Source organism: Rhinolophus hipposideros (genome assembly GCF_964194185.1).
Source record: "Rhinolophus hipposideros genome assembly, chromosome: 8".
NCBI lineage: Eukaryota > Metazoa > Chordata > Mammalia > Chiroptera > Rhinolophidae > Rhinolophus > Rhinolophus hipposideros.
Genome location: NC_138054.1, coordinates 47,794,898 through 47,806,945, shown reverse-complemented (window position 1 = coordinate 47,806,945; position 12,048 = coordinate 47,794,898). Strand labels below are relative to the sequence as shown.

Sequence of the window (12,048 nt, the reverse complement as noted above, 5' to 3'; positions counted from 1 at the left end):
TGATAGGAAGCTCACTAGCTCACTACTTCGGGTCTTTCCCGTTCGTTCTCCTTTCCCACTCCTCCAAATCGTTGCAATCTTTATGGTATCATTTCCCACACCTGATGGAGCAGAGGCATGGAAGTCCACAGGTGGGAGGAACAGAGGGAACCCTAGCCTAATTCCGAGTCTGAGAACCACTGGCTCACGGTGGGCGCGCTGTAGCTGACTGCAGGATGAAGTAGCGGTGCCCCTTCCTGCTGGGTTCGTCTCTGCTCTCGGACTCCGGGGGCGGGGGCGGGGGCGGGCAGGGGGTCCTCCTTCTCAACACCTCCGCTTCTCCTCCTCCCGGCCCGCGGCCACGCGCCCCGGTGCTCCCTGCTCTCGCCCCTCGGGGTCCCTTCTGCGGCTCCGAGCTGCCGCGGAGTGCGCGGGCACGCGGGCGGCCACCTGCTCTCTCGCCCTTCTCGCCAGCCCACAGGCCACCCCCCACCCCCTCCCGCCCCCCCGCCCCAACCTCCCCGCCAGCTCCTCCTCCGCACACACTCTGCTGCCCTTCTCTCTCCTGAGAGTTGCTTGGCATCTTCGGCGAGGAGTTGGGAGCGCCCCACCGCAGAGACCACGCCGGCTGAGCGCGAGCCACGCAGGTGCCATCTCTGCCTTCCCTCTGGGTGGGATCCCGGCATCCAGGTGGGACCCGCTTCTCTCTCCTCCACCCCCTAACGCCACCTCTTCCCGCTCCTGGGCCACTTGGGGACCAGGAGTTCGGACCGGCCTGGAGGCGCCACTAGAGGGGCGCCGGGGGTCTCTGGGCTCCCCCGGGGCTGGGGATCGGGGGGACCCGGGGCGAGGGGGTCGGCGAGCACAGCTGAGTGAAGCCCGCCGAGTCTCGGCTCGCACCTGCCGGGCACGTCCCGAAAGGACGTGCCACCCGGCCCACTTCTTTTCCAGGTCTCCTTCCTACTGTGGACACTGAAGGGACTCGTAAACCAGTAAGCCCTGGGGCCCGGGGGAGGGATTTATTGGTTTGGACGCAGAAGAAGAAAAAAATTGTACACCCGAGCCTCTGTTTTCCACTGTCTCTTGCTCTCCTAAAGCACATTAAAAAACAAAACAAAGGAGAAAACCCAGTCCTAACCAAAGCACTTATTTAAAGGGATTTGTAGAGGCGAGAAAAAGAGACCTAACTGAAGAATCACTTTGGAAACCCCAGGTACGGCGAGGCAGTCTAAGAAAATGGTTATTGTGGGTGCCATTTCTAGGACTTGTGTTTGCAAACGGAAGATGGCACAGGCTCTTGTAAGCCTGACGGAGTTCCTTACAGTGAGGGGTGGTTCCGAGTGTCTTCTGTTAACGTTTATTTCCATAAGTATTAAAGTACTTTGAAACAAATACTCTTTCAGAGCTTCGGAGGTGGAGTCAGAATTTTGGTATGATTACCATTTATCTGTGACTTTGCTGTTAGCTTGACTTCTCTGGGCCTCAGTTTCCTCATCTGTCAAATTAGAGGGTTGAATTAAGATTCTGAGGGCCTTTTAATAATATCTAAGATGTTTCCCAACTTAAAAATTTATAATTCTTTAACATGCTACAAACATTGCTAGATTCATAATTTCACGACATTTAAAAAATCTATATTGATCTTGGCATTTTGTTTATATGCATTTAGGAATTGTGCTTTTAGGGTTTTCCAACCAAAAATTAAAGAGAAAAACACTTATAAAAGGATTCAGAAATACATAGTTTATATGTAAATATTTAGATCATCTCTCCCTCTACCTCAAAGAATCCTGTTCAACTTTAAGTTAGTATTTACAACACTGCAACAAAAACAGGTGACTTTAGCAAAGTACTTATTCTCTTTCAGTATTGTATATTTGGAGGACATAAAAATTGTTTGGGAAGAAAACAAAAATTGCACCTTTCCTAGCAATTACTGCTCTTGAAAAGTCTTTGCTACTTTTTAGCATAAAGTTGTGTGCAAATATTTTAAAAAATGGTTTCAGGCCACTTCAGAGCCTCTCAGAAATGAGCTCAGGAGCAGAGATGCCAATTTTAGTAAAGCATTTTTGTTGTCTTGGATTGAATCCCAGAAAATAGCAGAGGTTAACCAAACAGGTAAATAAGAAATTAGGTTTTGACACACACAAAAAGTTTTGTAAGAAGTGGGTGCTATAAGTGTCAGCTAACCTTTCATTTCCTTTTGATAAAAAAAGGACAACAAACAACTTTTGGCTTAAGCAGATAGAGAATGTTAGAATGGCTTTTGTTGTTACTTGTAATTCAAAATTATTTGAGACTTAGTCATCAGACTTAGTCATCAGTCATTAGGATAGCTTTAGAAGTGTTTTTGGCTCTTTTTGGTGGCTTTGATCTAAAGTAATGTGTTTGTACCAGCATGTACTTTGTATGCAGTTTGGGATAATGGAGTGGATTTGAAATACTCTTTTATGAACACATTTTAACTTAGTTTCAGTGCCTTTTCATTTTGGGGCTGACAGTGTCATGAATCATTCAGGCATTTGTCTTCCCTCATATTCTCTGGTGAAGTAGATGGTCATCTCCTTAGAAACAGGTGCTTGAAATGTTCAGCAAATTGGTTTTTGAATGAACAGAGTAGTAGTAGAACTTAAATACCCTGGCTTCTCATTGCTGGTTGGAAAACAACTGAAAACAGTGGATGGGTCTGACTGCTCAAGGTCCACAGCCAACTCATTCATGGCTTAGAAGCCATGGTTGGCAGAAGCTCTATTTCTCTTTTGTAATATGGGGACTTTACTCTCATGAATTTACCAAGAAAAAACAGTCATGTCTTCACACTTAGATCATTATTATATAACTAAATGATTTGTATTTGTGAAGTACAATATCTCAGGGGGTCTTGGAATAAAACTAAAATGTCCAGGAAAAAAAAAGAATTGTCTTGGCCATACTGTACTGCATTTTTCATATTGAGAGCCAAACACACATGCACTACTAAAACACATGTCCTGTGGAGTTAAAAATGAAGAAAAGGGCTTATAGTCTGCTCTAATTCTTAAGATTTTCTGTGATTTACAAATTCCGCATTTAATTAAATCAGAAAATCACAAATGTTCACCTCCTGGCTCACTCTAGTACATATAACCTTTTAGTTTAAATTCAAATTTGGTCTGCTTATTATTTGGAATATTCCTTCTCAAATACTTCTTAAGACTTTTGTGACAACTGTGACATTATCTGTTGTCTTTTCCCACACACGATCTTATTAATTAATTTTTTTAACACTTTGAACTATAATATTTATAGGGAGAAGTACGTAAAATAAATGTGCTGGTCAACAAATAGTATAATAAATCATTATAGCAGATAATTGTAAGGCAAATACCTGACTATTCATCTAAAAAATAGAACATTGTTAATACTCTGAAATCTCTTACTTATTCTTTCCTCCTCACAAGTTAGTTTCAACTATGTTTTTGGAATTTTATATGACGATAGGAGGCATTCTTTCACGGATTCTTTTGCTGAACATTATGTTTATAAGATTAAGCCATTTCTTTGTTCCGCTTTAAAGCAAAAACTTTTAAAAAGAGATGTTTATATTCCCTGTCTCAAATTCATTTCTTTACATTCTGTCTTAAACCCATTCCCATCAATCTTTTGTTTTTAGTACCCAGCCAAAACTACTCTTGTGATAGTCAGCAATGAAATCACCTTTCCTAAATCCAGTAGTCAGTTGTCAGTGTTGATTTTACTTCACCCATTGGTACGTTGTCACAGTTATCACCCTCCGCTCCTTGTAATATTTCCTGATTGATTTTCAGGATACTGTGTGCTCTTGATGTTCCTCCATCACTGGCCACTCCTTTCTGTTTAGTTTGCTGGTCTCTCCTCTCAGAGGGTTCAACCGTAGAATGCCTTAAGGTTTAGTTCTTGGGATAGTCTTTGATGACTTCATGCAGTCTCTCTCTCTTTTTTTTTCTGCAATGTCTATGTTTGTATACTGATGACTCCAAAATGATAGCTGAAGCCTTGGCTTCTCTCCCCAAACTTCGGCCCCCTGTGACCTCTATTCAGCTGCCTACTCAGCATTTCCATTTGGATGTCTAGTAGACATCTCCAGTTCAACAGACTCCAAATGGAATCTTCATCTTGCCCAAGTCTACTTTACCTGCAGTCTTCCCCATCTTCATCTTTCACATTGCTTCGTGCCCAACCTTGGAGTCATCTTTGATTTTTCCCATTCCCTCAGATCTCAGATATAATGTGTCAGGAGATTTTTTTGCTCTATCTTCAAAGTAAATCCAGAATATAATTGCTTCTTATCATCTCCACACTGCCACCTTGGTCTGAGCTGCCATAATGCCTAACATGGATTATTGCAAGGCCCTCCTAACTGGTCTGCATGCTTTTACCCTTTGCTTTCCAGAATCCGTTTTCAAAATTGCAATTAGAGCTCGTTTTTACAACATATGTCCGATCATGTCACCTTTCTGCTTCAAACTCTCCAATGGATTTCCAGTGTATATGGAGTAGGAACCAAAGTCCTTAAGGTGACCTGCAAAGCCCTGCCTGATATTTCCTTCTCTCCTTTACCTATCTGATCTCATTTCCTACTTTTTTTCTCACTCAGTTCCAGCCACACTGGTCTCCTGCTGTTCCTTGCCTATATTGGAGATCATCTTTGCACTTTAGCTTCCTCTGCCCGGAATGCTTTTACCCCAGACATCCACATGGCTTACTACTTTGTTACCATCACTTCCTTTAAGTCTTTGCTCAGTGGTCTCCTTTTCAGTGAGGCTTATCCTGAATATCATATTTAAAATTGCACATCTTCTTACCTTGCAATACACTCTTTCCATAGTACTTACCACCTTTTAAAATACTGTATGACTTCTTATTTATCGTTTTTTGTCCTGTTTATTTCTAGTAGAATTTAAACCCCAGGAAGGCAGATTTTTTTTTCCGTTTTGTTCACTATTGTATTCCTAGTACCTGAAATAGGCTGAGACTATAAGAGACGCTCAGTAATTTTTTTGTTGATTGAATGCTGTTACTGACAGTGGCTATTACTTGTTTATTTTCATTGCTGGATATATTTCATTGTATGAATATAATATCTTTATTGTTTACTGATTCTGATTACAGATAATCGGGTCACATCACTCTCTCTCTTGCTCCTTCTTTTCCTCCCCCTCTCCCTCTTGTAGTGTGGATCAGTACTTCAATCCTTTTTATGGTCAGATAATATTCCATTATATGGATATACCACTTTTTGTTTATTCATTCATCAGTTGGTGGACATTTATGTAGTTTCCACTTGTAGGCTATTTTGAATAATATTGCCACTAACATTTATGAACAAGTTTTTGTGTGAATGTACATTGGGTACATACCTAGTAGTGGAATTACTGAGTCATAAGGTAACACTGTGTTTAACATTTGAAAATCTGCCAAACTGCTTTCCAAAGCAGCTTCCATCATTTTACATTCCCACCAGCAATGTACAAGGGTTCCAGTTTCTCCACATCCTTCTTAACACTTGCTATTGTTTGTACTTTTGAATATAGTTGTCCTAGTGGATGTGAAGTGGTATTACATTACGGTTTTGATTTACATTTCCTGATGACTAATGATGTTGAGACTCTTTTCACATGTTTATTGGACATTTGTATATCTTTTTTTGGAGAAATGTTCTTTGCCGATTTTTAATTGGGTTATTTGTCATTTTACTGTTGTGTTGTAGGAGTTCTTTATATACAGATACAAATCTGTTGTAAGGTATATGATTTGCAAATATTTTCACCTTCTATGAGTTAACAAATGTCTTCTTCTTTTCCAATGTCTAGGCATCTTGTCAAAAATCAGTTTGTGAAAAATGTAAGAGTTTATTCCTGGAATCTCAATTCTAATCCATTGATATATATTTCTATCCTTGTACCAATACCACACCGTCTTTACTACTGGAGCTTTGAAGCACGTTTTGAAATCAGAAGTGTGAATCACCTAACTTTGTTCTTTTTCAATATTGTTTTGGCTATTTCCTCCATGTCCTTATGAATTTCAGAATCAGCTTGTCAAGTTCTGCACAAAATGTAGTTAGGATTTTGAGGGGATTGCACTGAATCTGAGATCAGTTTAGGGAGTACCCTGTTTCCCTGAAAATAAGACCTAGCTGGACAATTAGTTCTAATGCGTCTTTTGGAGCAAAAATTAATATAAAACCCGGTCTTGTATTATACTACATTATATTGTATTGTATCGTATTATAAGACCCGGTCTTATAGTAAAATAATTAAAATAAGTAAAATAGTAAGATAATATAATATATTATAGTAAAATAAGACCGGGTCTTATATTAATTTTTGCTCCAAAAGACGCATTAGAGCTAATTGTCCGGCTAGGTCTTTTTTTGGGGGAAACACAGTAGTATCACATTAATAAAATCAAGTCTTTTAATCCATGAACATGGGGTGTTTTCCCATTAATATAGATATTCTTTAATTTCTTTTAGTGAAGTTTTATAGTATTCAATATACAAATCTTGCACTTCTTTTCTTGAATTTATTACTAAGTAGTTTATTCTTTCTGAAGCTATTGAAATGAAATTACTTTAAAAATTTTATTTTGTTCATTGCTAGTGTATAGAAATACAAATGATTTTCATATATTATCTTGTATTCTGCAACCCTGCTGAACTTATTTATTAATTGTAATATGTTTTTTGTTACTTCATTGTATTTTCTATATACAAGATCATATCACCTGAGAACAGAGATAGTTTTACTTCTTTCTTTCCAATCTGGATAACTTTTATTTCTTTTTCTTGCCTAATTGCCCTAGACAGAATCTCCAGTTCAATACTGAATAAGAAGTGAAAGTGAGTATCTTTTGTCTTATTCCTGATCTCAGCAGGGAAATATCTAGTCTTTCACCATTACATATTACCTCGGTTGTGTGTCATTCATATGTAGCTGTTATAAGGTTGAGGAAGTTCTCTTTTATTTCAGTTTGTTGAATGTTTTTATCATTAAGTGGTGTTGGAGTTTGTCAAATGCTTTTTCTATTGATATAATCATGCCTTTTATTTTATTATTATGATTCATTAATTCATACATTGATTGATTTTCATATTTTATACCAAACTTGCATTCCTGAGATAAATCATATTTGGTCATAGTGTCTTACTTTTATTTTTTTAGAATTAATTAATTAGTTTCAGGTGTACAAAACAATGTAATAGTTAGACATTTCACCCCGCACAAGGTGATAACCCCCCTCCCCAATCTCTTGCCCCTCTGATATCATATATATCTATTACAATTCCATTGACTATTCATTATGCTGTACTCCATATCCCGTGACTATATATATGTTAAATTATAGTTGAAATACAATATTATTCAGCTTCAGCTTCAGGTATACAGTGCAGTGGTCAGGTAGGTTGAATAATACTTTTTATACATAGTTGGATTTGGTTTGCTAGTATATTTTCATAAGGGATGTTGGTCTGTAGTTTTTTACTGTGATGTTTTTGTCTGGTTTTGGTATCAGTAATACTGGCCTCAGAATAAGTTGGGAAGTATTTAAAATTCTTGGTTTCATATTTTTCGCCAGCAACCTTGCTAAATTTTATAATTAAGTCAAACAATTTACATATAGGTACTTTCGGATTTTCTTCTTTTCCTGTCTCTTATGAATAATGACTGTTTTGTTTCTTCCTTCATAATCTTTAAACTCCCCCACCCCTTCTCTTACTGTGCTGACTAGGACCTCAAGTATAATGTTAATTTGAAGTACTGACAGAGGGAATCATTTCACCATTGAGAATGGTGTTTGCTTTGGGTTTTGGTAGGTAGCCTTTTTCAGACTTAACAAATTCCTTCTATTTCTAGCTTGCAAATAGTTTTGTTTTTGTTTTTTTGTTGTTTTTGGTCATGAATAGATGCTGACTGTTATCAAATGCTTTTTTATAGTTGCTGATATAATCAGATGCTTTTCCTCCTCCAATTTATTAATGGGGTACATTATACCGATTTTTAAAATACTAAATCATAGTAGTCCCCTGTTCCACTACCGTACTCTTGCTATATGAGCTTTTTATGCATTGCAGAATTCCATTTGCTAATATATTACCAAGGATTTTTAAAAGTCTGTATTCATGTGTAAGATTGGCTATAATCTTTCTTTTTCAAATTCTTCTTGTGTTTTGGTATTAAGGTTATGTTAACTATAAATTTGAGTTATCAGTGTTGACCTCTTTTTAGTCTCTGGAAGAGTTTTTGCTGATTTAAAATTATTTTTTCCACTGTAACAATCTTTGGTGAAACCAGAGTTTCTACCATGGATTGAACTTTTAACTGATTATAGGAACATTCAGCTTTTCCTTCCTTCCTTCCTTCCTTCCTTCCTTCCTTCCTTCCTTCCTTCCTTCCTTCCTTCCTTCCTTCCTTCCTTCCTTCCTTCCTTCATTTCTTCCTTCCTTCCCTCCCCATTTTTTTTCTTTCTCCTTTTGTGTCAGCTTTGGTAAATTATATTCTAAGAGTTTGTCCATTTCATCTAAAATTTCAAAGTTAACTGGCATAAAGTTTGTCTAATTAATTCTGTGTTTGTGTCCCCCTTTCATTGCTAACATTGGTTATTTGTACCTCATTTCTTCAGTCTCATCACAAAATTTTATTAGTTTTACTTGTCTTTTAAAACACCAGTTTTATGTTTGTTGATTCTTATTTTTGCATGTTTGCTTTTTATTTCACCAACTTCAACTCTTATCTTTATTATTTCCTCCATTTTACTTTTTTTTGATATTCTCTTTTTGTTGTTCTAACTCCCTAAAATGAATGATAGCTCATTAATTTTCAGTCTTTCTTTGATTTGAAATGTTGTTTATGACTCTGAATTTCCCTCTAAGTACCCTTTTGTCTGCATGAAATAAGTTTTGAGATGCTTTATACACTATCATCTGTTAAAAATATATTTTGATTTTTGTTAAACTTTTTTTGCTCAGTGGTTTGTTTAAAAGTATTTTTCTTAACGTTCTAATATATAGCATTTGTACAACTATATTTTTGCTATTTATTTCTGCCTTAAAAACTCTATGGTCAGAGAATGTGGTCTAATTTTAGTCCTTTGTTTGTAACACGCTTTATGTCTTTGTGTATGGTCAGTTTTTGTAAATGTACCACTGGTGCTTGAAAATAATGTGTAATCTGCATTTTTGGGGAGCAGAGTTTAATGTATGTGAAATTGGTTAATGTTGTTCCAACGTGATTTGTTAATGTTCCAGTCTCATATATCCTCATGTATTTTGTATTTGCTTATTCTATTACTTTTTTGAAGAGTGGGTTAAAATCTTCTACCATATGTGTGGATTTCTGTCTTTTTCTTAGTTCTCTGAATTTTCACTTTATGTATTTTGAAGCTACATTTTAATTTGCATATGCTATTTTGAGGTTATATTGTATATATATATATATATATATATATATATATATATATATACATATATATGTATATACACACGCACGTTTTAAATTATTATATATTCCTGGAAGCCTTTATCAATTTGGAGTGACTTTATTGAGTTATATTTCTGCTTTTATAGGGTTTTATTGGGGGGATATTATTTATATATATGTGTGTATATATATATTATATCTATCTATATATATATATCAACCTTTTTCATTAGTTCTGAGTTATGATTATCTTCATACTTCCTGGTGGCTTCAACATTAAAACCATATATCTCTATTCTTGTATCCACATTGAACCCTTGGATCTACATTGCTGACGTGCCAAGCTTAAAGATGTGATTAATGTCATTATAATATTTTCAAGTGAATTTTAGTAAATATTCATAAAAATATCATACAGAGAAATGCTGGATATATAGTAAAAATCATTGTCAAATTTAAGTGCCATGAACTTGGAATTTTAAAATGTTTTTCAGAATTGTCAATACTTAATATGTTTCAAGTAGGCTCTCTGAAATTTTGGGAAATATTGATTCTCACCAAATAAAAGCCAGCAAGTCACTTATTCTTTCATAAACTTAGTAGGCTAGATTCTTCCCTCTTATACAATTTTAGGGTACCAAATAAAATCTTCCAAACGTAAATACAGTCCACTTTCAGTTAGGCCGTTGAAATGATTAGGTAGTCTATTCAGCTGGGTCCCAGTTGTGGCTGTGCTTTGCAATGCATGGAGACTTGCTGAGGAAGAATACAGCTGTGGGGAGCCATTGCCTGGTGCACTGTAAATGATTTGGAAGGAGAGAATCATTCATTTGAGAACTATTTGAGAAAAATTTTGTGGTACCCTGTGGATCTCTTTATATCCAACTAGAGCTCTATGGACTAGCCACTGAAAATGACCTCACTGGAGACTGTTAAGGGGCGTTACGGTAGTAATATTAGTTTTAAAGTCTTTGTCAATTAGTGGGGAAAAATCCAGAAATGATATAGATTTACAAACATGTATATATATATGTGTATAATAGTGAATGAGAAAGAGAGAAAGAGGAAGGGAGAGGCTCTACTTTTGTGCCAATAATTTCTATAAAGTTTGTGGGTGCATATACGTATTTTATCTGTTTGTACTAGATAATAGCTAAAAGTTTGAGCCAACAGATTCTCAGAAGCTTCTATAACGGTGTTATAATAGGCTATAAAAATGTGGACTCATGTTGAAGAACAGCTTTTACCAAATATCTGTCTTGTGAAGGCATAGAACAACTTAGTTTTTGTCAGAATTATATTTTCCCATTTCACTTTAACTAGCAGCTATTATTTGGGTGTTTAAATCTATGAAAATTAAGAAACGATAAACATGAAGATAATAAAACAATTAGTTTTCTGTATGCACCAACAACATTTCTGAACCAAACTGGCCAATGTTTAAGAGATGAAAAAGAAAATAAGTTATAAACACGGATAAACCCACACACATATAGTAAACAGAGAGAATAAATTCTAAACACATGGAAAAAGAAAAGTTATAAACACACATAGATAAACAGAAAGCATATTGGCACATACATAATAAGCACCCAATAACTGTAGTTGCTGTTATGTTACTAGGATGTTACCTCTTAGAGTTATGACGTACTTATCATACTAGACCTATCTAGGAGGTAGCTGGGTGACCTGGGTGTCTGGCAATAACACTGCTAGTTACAGGTTTGATTTGGGGGAGAAAAGGTTTTTGTACAGAACAAACAGTACGTAAATTGTTCTTTCTATAAAAAGCAGTCATCTGGGCAAGTGGCTTCTTGGTATTTTGATTCTAAGTTTGCAAATCAGTACTCTCACAGGAGTTCCTTTCATCTTTTTTGATACCCTTTGGTTGATCTTTGTTTTCACTGACCATAAGTTCTGTGGGAATCTCTTTTGTAATACTTACAATATGCTTCATATCTTCTTCATTTTTCAAAGGGGCAGTTAAATTTTCACTCCTCGAGGGGATATGTTATGATTCCCCCAAACTAGAAGTAACTCTGATTTCTACTAGTTACCACTCTTTCTAGGTAGTTGTGATTCTTTTAATCTAGACATCATGGATTTTTAAGATAAGCCACCATTTTTGTACTAATAAGAAAGAAAAATCTCTGCCTATTTAACTATTTTACAATGCTTTCTCATCCTTCAGAATTTTTGTTTTGTACCTACTAAGAGAGGCTTTTAAGAATTATTTAAATAAAGCTTTTGTTGAACACCTATCCCCCTCATAAGGAAAGTATAAGTCAAATAAATTGGTTAAGAAATTCTTTTCCATATTCAGAATCTGGTTTTTCTTGAATCATTCTTCAACTTAATGCTGTTGATGTCAATATTTTCCCAAACAATATCATACTATGGTTATCAAGAATATTGTGACGTAACACTTAATAAAAGAACACTTCACTATTGTTCTTGAGATCTTCTAGGTTGGCCGATTTTGCACATTTTATTAAAGCTGGCTGTTTATTGATCTTACCATAAGATATCAACATAAGGTTTCTAGACAACACTCAGGGCTCATATTCCTTCATCAAATGTTCTTTAAATAGTTTGTTGACCAAAATATTGATGGGTTAAAATTTTACAG

The 12,048-nt window shown here is 36.2% G+C and overlaps 1 protein-coding gene across 4 annotated transcripts in view; it reads left to right on the top strand.

Annotated features, from left to right (window-relative positions):
- The first annotated feature begins 571 nt into the window (after positions 1-571).
- LEPR (leptin receptor) overlaps positions 572-12,048 on the top strand; it is a 77,342-nt gene continuing 65,865 nt past the window's right edge. For 3 of the 4 annotated variants that reach the window (XM_081057875.1, XM_081057872.1, XM_081057877.1), the window contains exons 1-2: positions 575-669; positions 6,805-6,841. The gene's annotated coding sequence lies outside the window, so the exon portion shown is untranslated. Of the gene's footprint in view, positions 670-5,810; positions 5,842-6,804; positions 6,842-12,048 lie in introns of all 4 variants that reach the window. The other variant, XM_081057876.1, reaches the window with a different exon arrangement.